The sequence below is a fragment of the Prionailurus viverrinus genome, chromosome D3, assembly GCF_022837055.1.
Source record: "Prionailurus viverrinus isolate Anna chromosome D3, UM_Priviv_1.0, whole genome shotgun sequence".
Classification (NCBI taxonomy): Eukaryota; Metazoa; Chordata; class Mammalia; order Carnivora; family Felidae; genus Prionailurus; species Prionailurus viverrinus.
The window spans coordinates 15,861,136-15,877,388 of NC_062572.1; the positions used below are offsets into that span (position 1 = coordinate 15,861,136).

Consider the following 16,253-nt stretch of genomic DNA (forward strand, 5'->3'; position numbering starts at 1 on the left):
ACAGAGACCAGGGTCTGTGTCACCAAGCAGAACATGAGGGGGTCCCTGCACCCCACCACTGCTGTGGGGCATCAGGCCCAGGTAGGCTACGTTCGCTGTGTCCATGATGCTAGCTCCTGGGAGGGCATCTTGCTGGTTCCCACTGGACAGCAACTGTAGAAGGAGCCTTGCTCATTATTCTTCCTGAAGCTAAACCTCAGGATGGACTGAGGAGGGCAGTGGGGGTGGGAGCCAGGACTGGCTGCCGCCTACAGCAGCATCAGAGCACATGGCAAACTGCTCCCCTGGAGCTCAGATCCCAGGCAGGTGCTGACAAAATAAAATCAGAACTGAGACAAAGGGATTTCTACACACAACCTGTGCATTTCCAGCCTTCTTTCGTACTGGAAAGCGATGGAGATGTGCTTTTTCTACGCATGCATCACGGATCCACGGGAAACTTCTTCATTGAGCTATAGCTCTTTGTTCTGCAGGACAGGAGCTCCTTGAGGGCAGGGACGGGGTCTCAAGTCCTTTTTGTGTCAACCAGGAGGAGTCTGTGAAGCAACCAAAAGCATTTATTTGGGGTCTTCAGGATTGCAAGCCAGGAGTCAGAATGGACAGACCTTCCCAGAGGGGAGTGAAGGCTCATCAAGGCAAAACCCACAAGTTTGCTTAATTTGTTTTGAAAGAATTTTGACTGGTGCTGAGAGAGTCAAACTATCTACTACACAATTGGCTATTTAGTTAACAGAGGCTACATTATCTCTATTTTGACTGACTCTCTTAGCAATGTTTATTTCACTTTGGAATCTGATTTCGTATTTGAATCCCAGGAATCTAGCCTAGGGCTGGATACAGAAGGAGATTGGGCTTTAAATTCACACAAATCCTGGTTTGAATCCTAGCTCTGCTACTTACTAGCTGTGTGACCTCGGGTAGATCACTTCACTCTCTGAGGGTCAGCTCCCTCATCTGAAACGTGAAGATAAAAATACCTACCTCCCAGTTGGAGGGAAACAGAACCATATTTAACGTGCTGGTTCCAGTGACTAGAACGGTAGCTGCCATCATCATCATTTTCTATTGACATTGTCTCATTTCCTCACCGTTGTGTTCAGACATTTCTGGTTCTCTTACAGAATTCAGTGCAAAAATGGCCAGATCTTTCATCTACTCAAAAGACGTTTCCCATTTTTGGTAAAAATCCTTAGTGACACAGTCCACAGACATTGTCAGAGCCGAAAATACTTTTTCATTATCAGATAAGAAGATCCCTTCTGCAGTCTCCTCATGCTCTAATTCTGCCTCCAGTTGGTCCTGAGGGAAAGTAATCTTGCATGACACGTCAGCTTTACAGCTAAAATCAAATTTAGCATCCCGGTTCCCAATGGGGCAAACCCAACATTTTCACGTGCTTCCCACATGTCAAAGAGAATAGACGCATCTTTTGTTTCAAGCCAAATTTCTCCAGGTCGGTTTTCTACATCGTAGTTTATTTGAGCCTCCGCTCTTCCATCTGTGAAATGGAGCCAGTGAGAACGTCCTCTCTCATAGGGTTGTTCTGAGAATGGATGAATGGCCAGAGAACTCAGGTTAGTCACACTGTTGCTTCCACAGACCCCTGCTGTGTCACGGAGGAAATCTGTGGTTCCAGTCCATTGTGGTTGTTGGCCAACTTTCTGTCCAGACTCCATTGGATCAAATTTGCTCTGTTAAGCAAAACTGATCAACTTGGACACTTTTTGTGAATTCTGGCCAAATACCCCAACTGTTTAGTTTTTGCTCTCATTAACCTTAAAAATTAAACTGTCAGTTATTTTAGCAGCAAAAATGGGTTTATTTGGAAAAAAAGCAGAGAATCACAATCCCAGACAAGCAGGCTATGGCAAAACCACAAACAGGGGCCGAGAAGGAAGGGGAGGAACGTCTTTTATAGAGGAGAAGGCGAGGGGTGGGGGCGGTAGTTGGAAGGGCTGTTGTAAACAAAAAGTCCATTGGAGTAAACTGGGGGTTCGAAGTGTACTGGCGTCTCATTGGCTGAGCTGTGACTGTCTCTCATTGGCTGGGCTGTTGCTGAGGGAGGAGAGAATTTTTCTTCCTCCTTTAGGATAGTAAAGTACTATCACTTGTAACTGTCTCTCATTCTGTTGGGTCTGCAATTGATTCTAAGTAGTAGGGTGTGAGAGCTCCCCCTGCTGGCCGTCTGACTCCATTTTAAGGAGGTTTCCTTTGATTAATCTTCACGTTGTTGAACCAACAGAATTCTAAGCTACAGAAAGAACATGGAAGGGAAGCAGAGTGCTTTAGAGGAGTGGAGGGGACAGGCCACAGGGTGTGGGCGGGAATGGTTAGGGACAAGGCTAAAAGGAAGCAGGACAGGGCCATGAAGGTGAAGCAGCTGGCTGCCAAGTAGAAGTGCTCTAATTCTCTCCTAAGCATCAGGGAGTGATCAGAACAGAAAAGGGTGCCTACCCCTTGTCCGACTCAACTCAACCTTGTCCGACTCAACCCCACGTGGCAAAGTGCATCTCTGGCATGGAAAGTGCCCAGAGAAGGAAAAAGGAGGGTCAGAGAAAGTAACAATTGCAGCTACCACTGTCTGAATGCTGTGCCTGCACCTTGTATATGGCATCCACTCACCCCTCCCGAGAACCCAGCGAGGTGGGCATTATTATCCTCATTACACACAGATGGCCCTCCAGCCCTGAGAAGTGAGTTTCTCAACATCCCCCAGCTGCCTCTTTCTATCTGCCAGGCCTTTCATGTTTCCATCATTTATTCAATCTTCAACAATCATTTACTGAGTGTCAAACCCCCGTGTCAGGCGCTAGGCAGGTTGGTATCAGGAAAGCAGAGAAAAGAGAGGATTTCAGATGAAGAGGTCCGGGGGAGCAGAAGCCCAAAGCCAGAACCAGGTTTTGTTTCTTGCAAAGTGCCTGGAACAGTGGCGCCAGCAGCCTGTGCCCAAAGGCAATCAGACACAAAAGTAGAGCCACAGCCCCTGGCGTGGAGGGGGTGTCACCTCATCCTATCAGAGAGAGGTAACTGTCCTTGAATCAAAGGCTTCCCAGAAGCACCCCTAGTAACAACAATCAGCAACACTGATTATTGAGCAATTTGCTTTGTGCTGAGCAGTTTATAGGCTCACTTCACTGACACCGGCCCCTTTAACCGTCACAGTGACCCTAAGAGGCAAGCAGGGTAACGGTCCCCATTTAACAGATGTGCTGAGGCCCAGAGAGGTGAACTCACCTGCCCAAGGGCACATAGATCGGAAGAGGCAGGGCTGAGATTCAAATCCAGCTCTCCCCAGTTCTAAAGGCTGCTTCTGAACCTCCACAGGCCCGCATCCCTCCCACAGCCCTGCAGTCACGGACTCACCCCTCTTCTCTGTGGATAGGGGCTGACCACCCCAGGAAGGCTGTAGCAGGTGAGGGCTGAGTGGCAGGGAAAACAGCACTGGAGCCCTGCCACTTAGAGCTGTGCGACCTCCCGGAGCCTCAGTCCCCTCATATGTAGAATGGGAACAGTATCATAGAATGGCTGTGAGGACTTCACATGTGACCTCACCCGCAGGAAGTGAGCACACTGTCCACACTCCACCCCTCTTAGGGGCCTCCCGTCCCATCCTCATGCCCCACAGGAAAAACGAAGGCAGAAGTCCCTGAAATGGCGAAGAATAGGCCGCAACTCTTCTGCTACCACTAGACTGTGGGCCCTCGGGAGGAGTCTCATCCGTGTTTCCCACAGGACCGGTCACGTGACAGGTAGGGGTGCTTCTGAAAAAGCGCATGCGCGCAAGCACACACACAGCGCAGGAGGGAAATACATCAGTAGGTTCTCCCCGGTTATCTCTGAGTTTCGGCACCTTATCTTTCTTTCTGCTTATCTGCATTTTCTGACTTTCCTATGATGCACATGTATTATTTGTGGCATTATCTGAGATCTTGAAAGACATACACCCAACTAGTGCTATAGGTTACCTCTGGGAAATAGGGATGAGAAGACCTAGTTAATGAGGGGAGGCCTTCGGGGGGGGGGGGTGTTTTTTGTTTTTCTTTTACTTTATGTACATCCCTACTCTTTGCCTTACTTTTATAATTTGTTTTGAAAGAATGGTATAAGCCACGTGGCACATGACGGCAGAAATAGCAAGAACATCACATGAGAAAGACTTGCCTTCAAATGCTGGCGAAGAGTAACCACTCTAAATCTCAGAAGTTCTCCATCTGTAAAATTGGGGTTAAAATGCTGCTTTGTCAAGTTTGTTGTAAGGATTAAAAATAAGGGCGCCTGGGTGACTCGGTCATTTAAGTATCCGACTCTTGATTTTGGCTTAGGTCATGATCTCAAGGTTTGTGAGTTTGAGCCCCACATCTGGCTCTGTGCTGACAGCATGGAGCCTGCTTGGGATTCATTCTCTCTTTCTCTCTCTCTCTCCCTTTCTCTCTGCTCCTCCCCCACTCATTCTCTTTCTCTCTCTCTCTCTCTCTCAAAATAAATAAGTTTTTTAAAAAACTTAAAAAAAAATAACCTGGGCATAAAAACCTCAGCATACAGTAAGTGATCAGTAATTGAAAGCAGTTATTAAGAGCTTTTTGTCTGTGCTTTTATGCTACATAAACAGGTGCTTCTCCAGGAACCAATATGGTGAAAAATAAACCCTTGCTAAGCACCCAATCAAAATTCTGCATCTCACTACAATGAAACACATTAGAAAATGTAAGGTGGGGGCCCCTGGGTGGCTCAGTCCATTAAGCATCCGACTTCAGCTCAGGCACGATCTCAAGGTTGGTGAGTTCAAGCCTCATGTTGGGCTTTGTGCTGACAGCTCAGACCTGGAGCCTCCTTGGGATTCTGCGTCTCCCTCTCTCTCTGACCCTTCTCCACTTGCACTCTGTCTCTCTCTCTCTCTCTCAAAAATAAAAAAGCATTAAAAATTAAAAAAAATAATATGTAAGGTGTGTCCGAAATAAAATATCCATCTACACTCTCTAGTATCAAATTTGATCCCTCAGTGGCCAAATATACTCAGTGGTCAGTGGTAGATCTTGGACTTCTCTAAGCTGGGCAGAAAAATCTGGAGTGTTTTGTTTCGTTGACTTTTATTTTGTTCTTTTTCTATTCCACCACAAAGCCTTCCTCTGGCTGGAAAATTCACCAAGACCCCCTCCGCCTCCCCAGAATCCCACGAGGAAGTGAGATTTGCCCCGGACACAATGGCGGAGCTGAGCTAATCTCGTCTTACATCTTTGGGAATTCGCTTGCCTGTTGACCCAGGTGCCCTACACATGCTCACAAAAACCTTCTGCCAAACTTCATTAGCCATTGAGGCTTCGGTGCCGTTATTCTGAGCCCCTTATTTTCTGGCATTAATTTAAAGCAACATTTTCTCACCTCCTTTGGCGTGCTTCCATGAGTTGGAGGCTTGAAAAAGGAATTGCCATGGATTTTGTCACAAATTGCTTAAAATCAAAATGTTCGGTTTCATCTCCTGTTTCATTTCCAAATGATTAGCAGCCGCCGCCTGGAGCACCTGTTAGCAGGACTCTGAGACCATTCCCAGGCAAAGCAAAACAACCAAACAAAATAGTCAACAACTGAAAAACACCACAGCCTTATCAGTTCATGGTTTCCACTAATGAGTTACTGATGTCTGTCACGGGCATGTGCTCAAGGACTGGTGACAATATCTGACACGCCAAATCGAATAAAGCATTTTTTTTTTCTGTTCACTCCAAAGAAGCAAACTGGTGGGAATTTCATGTGGTGTGGCGTGACCATTAGAACAACTATTATTTATGAAGTGCCCCAAGAGCTAGGGTTTTTCCCGTACACAATACATCTTAGAACAACTCCTCAATTATCAGGACGGTCTTGCTTGCAAGGGTCAGACAACCAACCCACACTAGCTTAAGCAAAAATAGACTTATTTGGGCTCATGTAACTAAGAGGAGAACTGAGGTCAGCCAACAGGCTCCAGAAACTTCCTCTCTCATGTCTCATTTTTACTTCTATCTATCTGTCTTTGCCTATTGGTCCCATTTCCTCCTACTAGAGACAGGCCTGTTCCATATGAAGAGGAACATGGCTGCCACGTTCCCAATAGGTATAAAATGGTGCTTTCTCCCAGCATGTGTATATCGGTTCCCAGGGAAAACTCTGGTTGGACTGTTTAGATCGCATGCCTCTCTCTTGCAGCAATCACTGTTTGTGGTCAGATGATTTGGCCAGAATTGGGTTATGTTCTCCTCCTTTTGACCAGAGGTCTGTGTCTGTTCATAGGAGAAAAGTTTAAAAAGCTTAATAAGCGGATAAAAATAAGGCACTATGAACAGTTGGGCAGGTTTCATGCTGCACAAGGGTGCCAGCTGAGGGGTTAAGTAGGAAATAAAATCCTGCCTGTGCTCTACTCAGCCAGCCATGCACCCTGGCCCCCAGTACATCTGCTGGAAGAAAGGATGCCTTTTTCTAATTCCTGCAAAGGTGTCACAGGGGTAGCGGCGGCTTTGGACAAAAACAACAGTTACTGTAGGCCACTACAAATTCTAGGAAGTAAATAATGATTACCTTTTTTTTTTTTAATGTTTACTTATTTTTGAGAGAGACAGAGACAGAGCACAAGCAGAGGTGGGGGCAGAGAGAGAAGGGGAGAGACAGATCCGAAGCAGGCTCCAGGCTCTGGGCTGTCAGCACAGAGCCCAGCGTGGGGCTCAAACTCAAACTATGAATGAGATCATGACCTGAGCCAAAGTCGGACACTTAACTGACTGAGCCACCCAGGCGTCCCAATGATTACCTCATTTTTAAGATGAGGAAACGGAGGTCCACAGAGGTAAAGCGACTTGCCTAAGGCTATATAGCAGGAAACGCCAGATCCAGGATTTGAACCCAAGTCTCTGGCTCCAAAGCCCATGCTTTCCCTGTAATAACTCATCAGCTACCTGTGGGGAGTGGGGGGTGGGGGCTCTCCCTCATACCTAATAGCATGAGGAAGAAGTGAGAAAAGTGGATTCCGTGTGCCTCTTGTCTCTGAAAAACCCAGCTATCCCCATGGGGATAATCTAACGAAGAAAAACAAGCCAAGCCCAAGACAAGACACTTCACAAAAACTGTTTGCAAACAGCTTGGAAGTCATGGTGTTTCCTTTAAAAAGGTAATTTCTTGCTTGGAACAGTGAGAAATTAGATGCAATCTGTTTTGATTTCTTCCCAATTTAGGACACGCTTTAGTGACCAATCTGAAGACATGCCAGCATCCTTCTGTCTCGAGGATATGTTAGTTTCATTTATATCTCTGTTCATAAAGGACATCTAAATCATCCCACAGGAAAAGCGGCCCAGAATTGATACAGCAGACATGCAGACAGACTGAGCTGCATCTTTCTGGACATTATTATTAATAAGAATAATAATAATTACCATTCACTGGGCATTTACTGTGTGTCATGTCTGATACTAAAGACATCCATCACCACACAGCCTTATTAGAAAGTCAGGGGAGGGTAATTTTGGCTATTCAACATCTGAACACCCTTTCTTGGAGAAAAATCCTCCATTGGGTGATTCCTGGCAGAAGCTTGACCTGTTCCCTCCACAAAACCAGAAGAAATCAAGAGTTCCATGAGCTCCCCCATATCCTTCCAGAACATTTCATGGTTGCTTAAGTTAACCAGTGTCTGTTTCCATTCTTTGCATCCAAGCATCCTGCTGTATAAAAGTGTTCTCAGGGAGCCTGGGAGGCTCAGTCAGTTAAGCATCCAACTGTCAGTTTGGGCTCAGGTCATAATCTCGCAGTTTCGTGAGTTCGAGCCCCACCTTGGGCTCTGTGCTGGCAGTGTGGAGCCTGCTTAGGATTCTCTCTCTCTCTATCTCTCTCTCTGTCTTCCCCTGTCTCTGCCCCTCCCCTACTCAAAGTGTCCTCTCAAAATAAATAAATAAACTTTAATAAACAAATAAATAAAAAAAAATCAAAGTGTTCTTATCCCCATTTTACCGATAAGACTCTGAGACTCGGAGAGAGTATAAGACTGGGTCAAAGAGTTAGAAAAGCTAGAGAAACGCAGAGCAGAGCTCCCTGAAGGCGTAAGAGAGGCATAATGTTAGCTATGAATACGAGTTGCATCCTCTGGGGGACCCTTGGCAAGTTATTTCACCTCTCTCTGGGTCTCAATTTCTTCATCCCCAAAATGCAGATGATTATGCCAGTAACACAGAATTCCTGAGAGCACTGAAAGAAGTCATCAAAAGAAAAGAAACCAAAAAGAAAAGAAAAACAATCATGTAGGTATTGCTCTCACCATTAGGTCTGGCACACAGAAGGTGCACGACACCCGTTAGCCGTTGTGTCTGTTGTATCTGTTATTATCGTTTGTGCTTATTAGCCTTTTTCTATCGTGTCACAAGCGGGGCTTAGCTGACCATCTAGTAGGACTGTGTGCTTTACCTTGTCATCCCTTTCACCCCCCAGAGACGCGGCTGAAGGAAAGCGGAGGGTGATTAATAAGTCCACCAGGAGAGGTATTCTACCTCTTGGCACGGGGGTGACTTCTGAAGCCAGACATTCACTCTGGTTCTGTGTCTCAGGGGGACCCCAGCACAGACTGGCAGAGGCTCAGCCAGGGCTCATCGATCACGCTAATGACGATGGATTTCCACCCTTTGCCACTTGATCACCAGCTGCCCAGGGTTTTATCACCATTTCCCAGGGCAGAGCAGGCCACCCCCCCACAACTCCTGCCCACGAGGGCCTTTGTTTCTTACTCCCTGTCACCCAGAACAGAGCCAATTAAAGAACTCACTCATGTCTCCACCCTCCACCCCTTTAATTACAAACAGTGCTGAGAGTTGAATAACACAGAACAAAAGACAGATTTATTTACCCCAGGATATAAACAAGATTATCAGAAACAAGCATTCAGAAGCCCTTAGCTCCTGGGAGAATTTTAATTTGCTGACCCCCTGCCTTACAGAAATCTCGGGGTTTTTTTCACATAATTATAAAACCCCAAGAGTCTCGCCTGCTTGAATTGTTTGTTGGCACACATTCACCACCCTGGCTCCTTGCTCTCATTGGCCAATCTTAAGTATCTCCACTGGGGCTTTAAACCAGGCTCTTTGGAGACAATGCAGGAAGCTTGAAAGAAATTCTCTTTTCCTGGTGAAATTGTCCTGTTGTGGGCCATCTAGGATGACCAAGGCACACAGATAGGAGCAGAGAGGAGGTGACGTTTCATTGGCTTTTGGTTACAAATTATTTAAACTCACATTGAAATGGCATTAAGCCAAAAAAGGAGCGTACCGGCTCCTGTAACTGAAAAGGTGACCATTAAAGCTATGTTCAGGTACAGTTCAATGCAGGGGCTTCAAGCATGTCACTGAGCTCAGGCTCACTCTATACCTCCTCTCACCTGTGTTTCTCTGTTGGCTTCTTTCCCTTGGGAAAGAAGGTCCCCAGTATTCTCAAGTCTCCAACCTATCAACTCCTAGAATTGAGTGCCACTGGATCAGTTTTGATCATGTTCCCACACTTGAACCAATCACTGAGGGAAGGAAGAAATACACTGATTGGCCAGATCTGGGTCACATGCCCAAGGCTGTATATGGAGTATAAGACCAATTCTATTTGAACCATACAGACAAGGATGTCAGGTGGGTGAGTCCCCAAAGAAAACTCTAGGTGCTGTACCCAGAAGATGGGAGATGGATGCTGGGCAGATGAAAACAATGGATGACCAACAGAGTATTATGCTGGGGTAGAGATTGTAGAAGACAATCTTCCTGGGGCAGCTTGGAAGTTGTCCTTTAGCATCTATTATGGGCTGAACTGTGTTATTCCCCCTCCTCCCCAGTTTATATGGTGATGTCCTAACCCCCAGGACCTCAGAATGTGACCTTATTTGGAGACAGGGTCTTTACAGAGGTAATCAAGTTAAAGTGAGGTCATTAGACTGGGCTAAGAGCCCAGTCCAATATGACAGATATCCTTATGAGACAGAGAAGTTTGGACACAGACACACATACAGGAAGAATGTCATGTGAACATGAAGATAATCATCTCTAAACCAAGGACAGAAGCATGGAATGGATTTTCCCATATAGTCCTCAGAAGAAACCAACCTTATATTGATACCTTGATCTTGGATTTCTAGCCTCCAGAACTGTGAGACATTAAGTTTCTGTTGTTGAAGTCACATAGTTGTGGTGGGGTTTTTTTTTACTGTTAGTTTTTTGTTATTTATGACAGCCCTAGAAACTAATACAACATCCTTTGAGGAAGATGTCAAGCCAGGTGGTTGGCTCATGTCTCACTTCAAGCCCTAAGAGACTCCTAAGATCTGCCCCTACCCCTGCCCGCCCAGACTCTTGCATGCTGCTGGGGCTTCTGCTACCATGGTCATTCTTCATTTTGGATACCCATTGCCATATGGGTTTTCACTGCTCAATACAACATTGATTCCAGTGTGAAGCTCAGCCCTTTTCCATACCTGCCACACATAAAAAGAATCCACTCACCCAAAACATGTCTGTACACTTTGCTGAAGTCTTGGAGTAAGGAGAAGAAGATTAAATTGCAAATTCACACAAAGCTTCAAAACTGAACAATGAGAATTCATGTTTTCCACTCATTCATTCATTCATCAAAAAAAAATTTTTTTGAAAGCCTACTTTGTGCCAGACTCTGAGGCATGAGAAGACACAAGATAGACAAGACCTGTGTATTCATGGAACTTATACTTTAGCTGGGAACACATATGATAAGCAATTAAATAAGCAAGAGAATTTTGGAAGGAAATGTCAGGAAGAGAATAGTAGGGTTGAGTGGGCACTTTGGGGATGACATTTAAAAAATTTTTTTAATGTTTATTTATTTTTGCAAGAGAGAGACAGAGCATGAATGGGAAAGGGGCAGAGAGAGAGGGAGACACAGAATCCAAAGCAGGCTCCAGGCTCCGAGCTGTCAACACAGAGCCCGACATGGGGCTCGAACTCATGAACCGCAAGACCATGACCTGAGTTGAAGTTGGTTGCTTAATTGACTGAGCCACTCAGGCGCCTCTGAGGATGATATTTTTAGCAGGATGACATCTTTAGCAGGAGTTGGGGAGTCAGTAAATACCTCTCAGAGGGGATGAAAGTGGGAGGGGCTAACTCTAGAAGAAAAGAAAAGGAGTGAGCCACGTGGAGGTAGAAGGCAGAGAGGATGGAAGAGCATTCCAGGTATGGAAGCACTTGCACTTGAGAGGGTGAGGGGAGGGCTCGGGGGTGGGGGGGTGGTGGCCAGGTTAGGAGAGTGGCCCCAGATCTCTAGAACTTCCTTGGGTCTTAGCAAATTCCCTTCCTTACCTAGTTCTGTTATTCAGAGGCTTATTCATCTGGAAGCTGTTGAATATGCCCCAGATTCTACTCTGAGTACCTTCTGCAACACGGTTGCCCAATACAAATATAACACTAGTCACATATGCATTCTTAGATTTTCTAAGAGCCACGTTTTTTTTAAAGGGAATTAGTGAAATTAATTTTAGTAAGATATTTTATTTCATTTAATATACAAAAAATATTGTCTTTTGACATGTAATCAATATAAGCACTGTTGAGAAATTTTGACATCCTATTTTTTAGTACTGTTTTTGAAACTCACATGTGTTTTATACTTACACCACGTCTCAGTTTGGACTCGCCACATTTCAGGTGCTCAATAGCCACAGGAGGCTATGGCTACTGCATTGGACAAATTCATCTCCAACCATCCAATGGGAGGAGGAAAGTTGACCTTGAGGAGATTCTTTTCAAGAGTGTAATAGCACAGTCCTGCAGGCACACATGGGCTAGAATGTGGGAATGTCATCCTGATCTCACTCTCATTTCTCTTAACCTCAGCCTAGGGGGAAAAAGGTACAATAACAATATTAAGTGTCCAGCAGAGAGCAAAGGGCCCACCATCTGCTGGTGGGCCCCCCTTAAAGGAATGGAAATTCCCACTGACTGACAGACATCCTGGAATGAGGTCAGGCAATGAGGATGCAGAAAGGCAGCCTATTTCCATAGTTGAGCTATTGTCAATAGCGCTGCTATAAACATTGGGGTGTATGTGCCCCTATGAATCAGCACTCCTGTATCCTTTGGATAAATTCCTAGTAGTGCTATTGCTGGGTCGTAGGGTAGATCTATTTTTAATTTTTTGAGGAACCTCCATTCTGTCTTCCAGAGTGGCTGCACCAGTTTGCATTCCCACCAGCAGTGCAAGAGGGTTCCACTTTCTCCACATCCTCGCCAGTATCTGTTGTTTCCTGAGTTGTTAATTTTAGCCACTCTGACAGGTGTGAGGTGGTTTCTCATTGTGGCTTTGATTTGTATTTCTCTGATGATGATGGATGTTGAGCATCTTTTCATGTATCTGTTGGCCATCTGGATGTCTTCTTTGGAGAAGTGTCTATTCATGTATTCTGCCCATTTCTTCACTGGATTATTTGCTTTTTGGGTGTTGAGTTTGGTAAGTTTTTTATAGATTTTGGATACTAATCCTTTATCTGATGTGTCATTTGCAAATATCTTCTCCCATTCCATCAGTGGCCTTTTAGTTTTGTTGATTGTTTCCTTTGCTGTGCAGAAGGTGTGGTATACACACACACACATACACACACAATGGAATACTACTCAGCAATGAAAAAGAATGAAATCTTGCCATTTGCAACAACATGGATGGAACTGGAGGGTATTACGCAAAGCAAAATAAGTCAGTCAGAGAAAGACAGGTATCATATGATTTCACTCATATGTGGAATTTGAGAAACACAACAGATGAACATAGGGGAAGGAAGAAAAAATAAGATAAAAACAGAGAGGGAGGCAGACCATAAGAGATTCTTAAATACACAGAACAAACTGAGGGTTGCTGTAGGGGAGGTGGGTAGGGTGATGGTTTAAATGGGTGACGGGCATTGAGGAGGGCATTTTTTGGGATGAGCACTGGGTGTCATATGTAAGAGATAGATCACTGAGTTCTACTCCTGAACTCAAGACTGCATTGTATGTTAACTAACTTGAATTTAAAGAAAAAAGAAAAGACAAAACAAAAGGAAAGCAAACCTTAGGCTGGGAGGCAGGCGGGGTGAACTCCCATTCAGGCAATGCTCACAGGGTAGGGGGAGCTCTGTAAATGCCCATGGAGTTGGGTCGGTGGGTTCTGAGCGTGTTACCTCTAGGAGGTACATGGAACATTCAGTCTTGGAACATCCAGTCAAGTCAGCATAAAAGTTGCAGCCTGTTCTTGCTGCCACCATGGGCAGCAAGGTCTGTCCTGTGCTGGAGGGGAGATGCAGAGGGCAGAGCGGCAGCAGCTGGAGGCAGAAGGAAGGGAGCTGAAGCGGAGAGAGCGGTGCCTCATGGGAAATGTGAAGCAGTGGTCCAGAGAGCCACACTGGCTGAAGTGACAAACAAGATGAATTTGTGAAACATGCATGTGCTCCCGGGGGATGACGGGGGAACCTGATTTTACAAAGGAAAATAAAAAGAAAAGGGGGTGGAAATAGAAAGTAAGAAAGAGAAACTGGAAGGGAGAGAAGCTTCTAGAAATGGAGTGGGATGAAAGCCTGAGCATCACAATTAAGGCCTTAAAAAGAAGAGCAGCACCACAGACCGGTAAAATCTGGGCCCTGCTGGTAAATGAATAAATGAATGAATTAATTAATTAATTAATGAATAAAAAAATCCGTGTGTCCAGTTGCTGGTCTGAGCCCTTTCTGTGGCTCATTTAATTTACTCCTCACGACAACACTGAGGCCAGTATGATCATTTCACTTTATGGATGAAGATATGGAGGCTCAGAGAGGTTAAATAATTGATCAAGGTCACACAGCTAGGAACTCATACAGTCAAGAATTGAACCTGATTCTGCTCTTAACTGCTACACTCAAACTTGTTAAGAGGTGTTCTGGAGAACACCAAAAGGTCTCTGTCACAAAAAAACCCCACACACATAACAAAAAACAGGGGGAGAGGGAAGGAGGATGGGAAGTTTAACCAAATAAAATTGGAAAATGTGGCATATTGTCACCCACTTGAAAAGTCACAGAACACAGGCTGTTACAGGCTGTTGTAGTTACCTATTGCTGTAAAACAAACCAGCCAATGATGGTTATTTTTATGTGCCAACTTGGCTAGGACACAGTACCCAGGTATTTGGTCAAACACTTATCTGCATGTTGCCATGAAGTGGTTTTTTTTTTAGATGACATTAACACTTAAATCAGTAGACTTTGAGTAAAACAAATTAATCTTCCATAATATGGGTGGGCCTCACTCAATCAGTTGACAGTTTTATGAGAAAACAGACCAATCTCCCTTGAGGAAGGGACTTCTGCCCGCAGACTGCCTTGGGACTCAGGCTGCAGCATCACCCCTTCCATGGGTCTCCAGTTCCCAGTCTGTCAGCTTACCCTGCAGATTTTGAACATAATATATTATGTTCAAAAAATATATATTATTAATATGTTATTGTTCTGTTTATCTAAAGCACCCAGACTAATACCTTATATATAATGTAGTATATAAGACTAATACCTTATATACATACCTTATACTTATATATAATTTATACCTTATAATACTAATACTTTATGTATATATAAAGTATATATATATATACACACCTGTATATATACTGTATATACGTGTGTGTGTGTGTGTGTATATATATATATATATATATAATCGTTTTTGTTTCTCTAGAAGTCCCAGACTAATACACAGCCCAACCTTAGTGGTTTAACTTTTTTATGCCCATTAATTCTGTGGCTGAGGATTCAGACAGGGCACAGCAGGGACCACTCATATTTTAATTAAAAAAAAATTTTTTTTTACATTTATTTTGAGAACCAGAGAGAGACAGAGTCTGAGCAGGGAGGGGCAGAGAGAGAAGGACACTCAGAATCGAAAGCAGGCTCCAGGCTCTGAGCTGTCAGCACAGAGCCCGACGTGGGCCTCAAACTCATGAACGGTGAGATCATGACCTGAGCCGAAGTCGGACACCCAACCGACTGAGCCACCCAGGTGCCAGGGGACCATCATCTGTCTTTACTCCACCGTGGCTGGGGTTTCACCTCTGCCGCCTCCTCTAACAGCTGGAACTGTAACAGCTACAGCCGGGAGACGCAGTTCCCAGGTAGCTTTGCACTCACCTGTCTGGCACTTTGGCAGGACACCCGGAAGGGTGGACTCAGCTGGGACTACTGGCCAGGGAGTATACCTGTGCCTCTCAGAACAGGGTGGTTCCATGTTCCAGGAAACAAGGTTGAAGTGGTATATGTTCTTTTATGATGTAGCCTAGGATGTCACACAAAGTCACTTCCACCATACTCTGCAGCTCTCAGATTCCAGGGGAGGGGACAAAGTCCCCACCTACAGGAAGGGTGTGAGAAATTTTGCAGCTAAGTTGTAAAACCTCCACGGAGGCCTTAAAGAAAAAAAAAATCTGTTTAATCTTACTTAACCTGACTTTTCTCAAGATTCCACTTATCTATATTCACAGGTGAAATTGTGCCCTCCTCCAAAATTCAGATGTTGGGCGCCTGGGTGGCTCAGTCGGTTAAGCGTCTGACTTTGGCTCAGGTCATGATCTCACGGTCTGTGAGTTCGAGCCTCGCATCGGGCTCTGTGCTGACAGCTCGGAGCCTGGAGCCTGCTTTGGATTCTGTGTCTCCCTCTCTCTCTGCTCCTCCCCTGCACATGCTGTCTCTCTCTCTCTCTCTCTCCTTCAAAAATAAATAAAAACATTTAAAAAAATTTAAAAAAAGTTCAGATGTTGAAGCCTTAACCCTCAGTATCTCAGAATGTGACCTCATTTGGAAATAGGGTCAGAGCAGATGTAATCAGTTACATTTAGAAGAGGTCATACTCGAGAATAGTGGGTCCCTAATCCAGCATGACTGTGTCCTTATAAAAGGGGGAAATTGGGACCCAGAGACACACACGCACACAGGGAAAATGATATGAGAAGATAAAGGCAGTGGCCAGGGTTATGCATCTCATGAACCACCACATGCTAGGAGAGAGGCATGGAACAGATTCTCACCACCCTGAGAAGGAACCAGCCCCTGCTGACACCTTGATCTTGCACTTCTAGCCTCCAGAACTGTGAGGCAATAATACGTTCTGTTGTTTAAGTCACCTACTTCCTGGTTCTTTGTTACAGCAGCCGGAGCAAACTAATACTTCATTTGCGCTTTCACTCAGCCAAATTCAAGACCTTTCGCAGCACGACCGCCGCTGACT

General features: G+C 45.0%; 1 long non-coding RNA gene across 4 annotated transcripts in view; it reads right to left on the reverse strand.

Moving 5' to 3' along the window:
• Positions 1-15,238, reverse strand: part of LOC125149471 (uncharacterized) — a 35,545-nt gene extending 20,307 nt beyond the window's left edge. For 2 of the 4 annotated variants that reach the window (XR_007145929.1, XR_007145932.1), the window contains exons 1-2: positions 15,161-15,238; positions 358-536 (exon numbers count right to left, since the gene is read on the reverse strand). This is a non-coding gene — a long non-coding RNA (uncharacterized LOC125149471). Of the gene's footprint in view, positions 1-357; positions 537-5,379; positions 5,533-15,160 lie in introns of all 4 variants that reach the window. The other 2 variants (XR_007145930.1, XR_007145931.1) reach the window with 2 other exon arrangements.
• Positions 15,239-16,253: the final 1,015 nt, after the last annotated feature.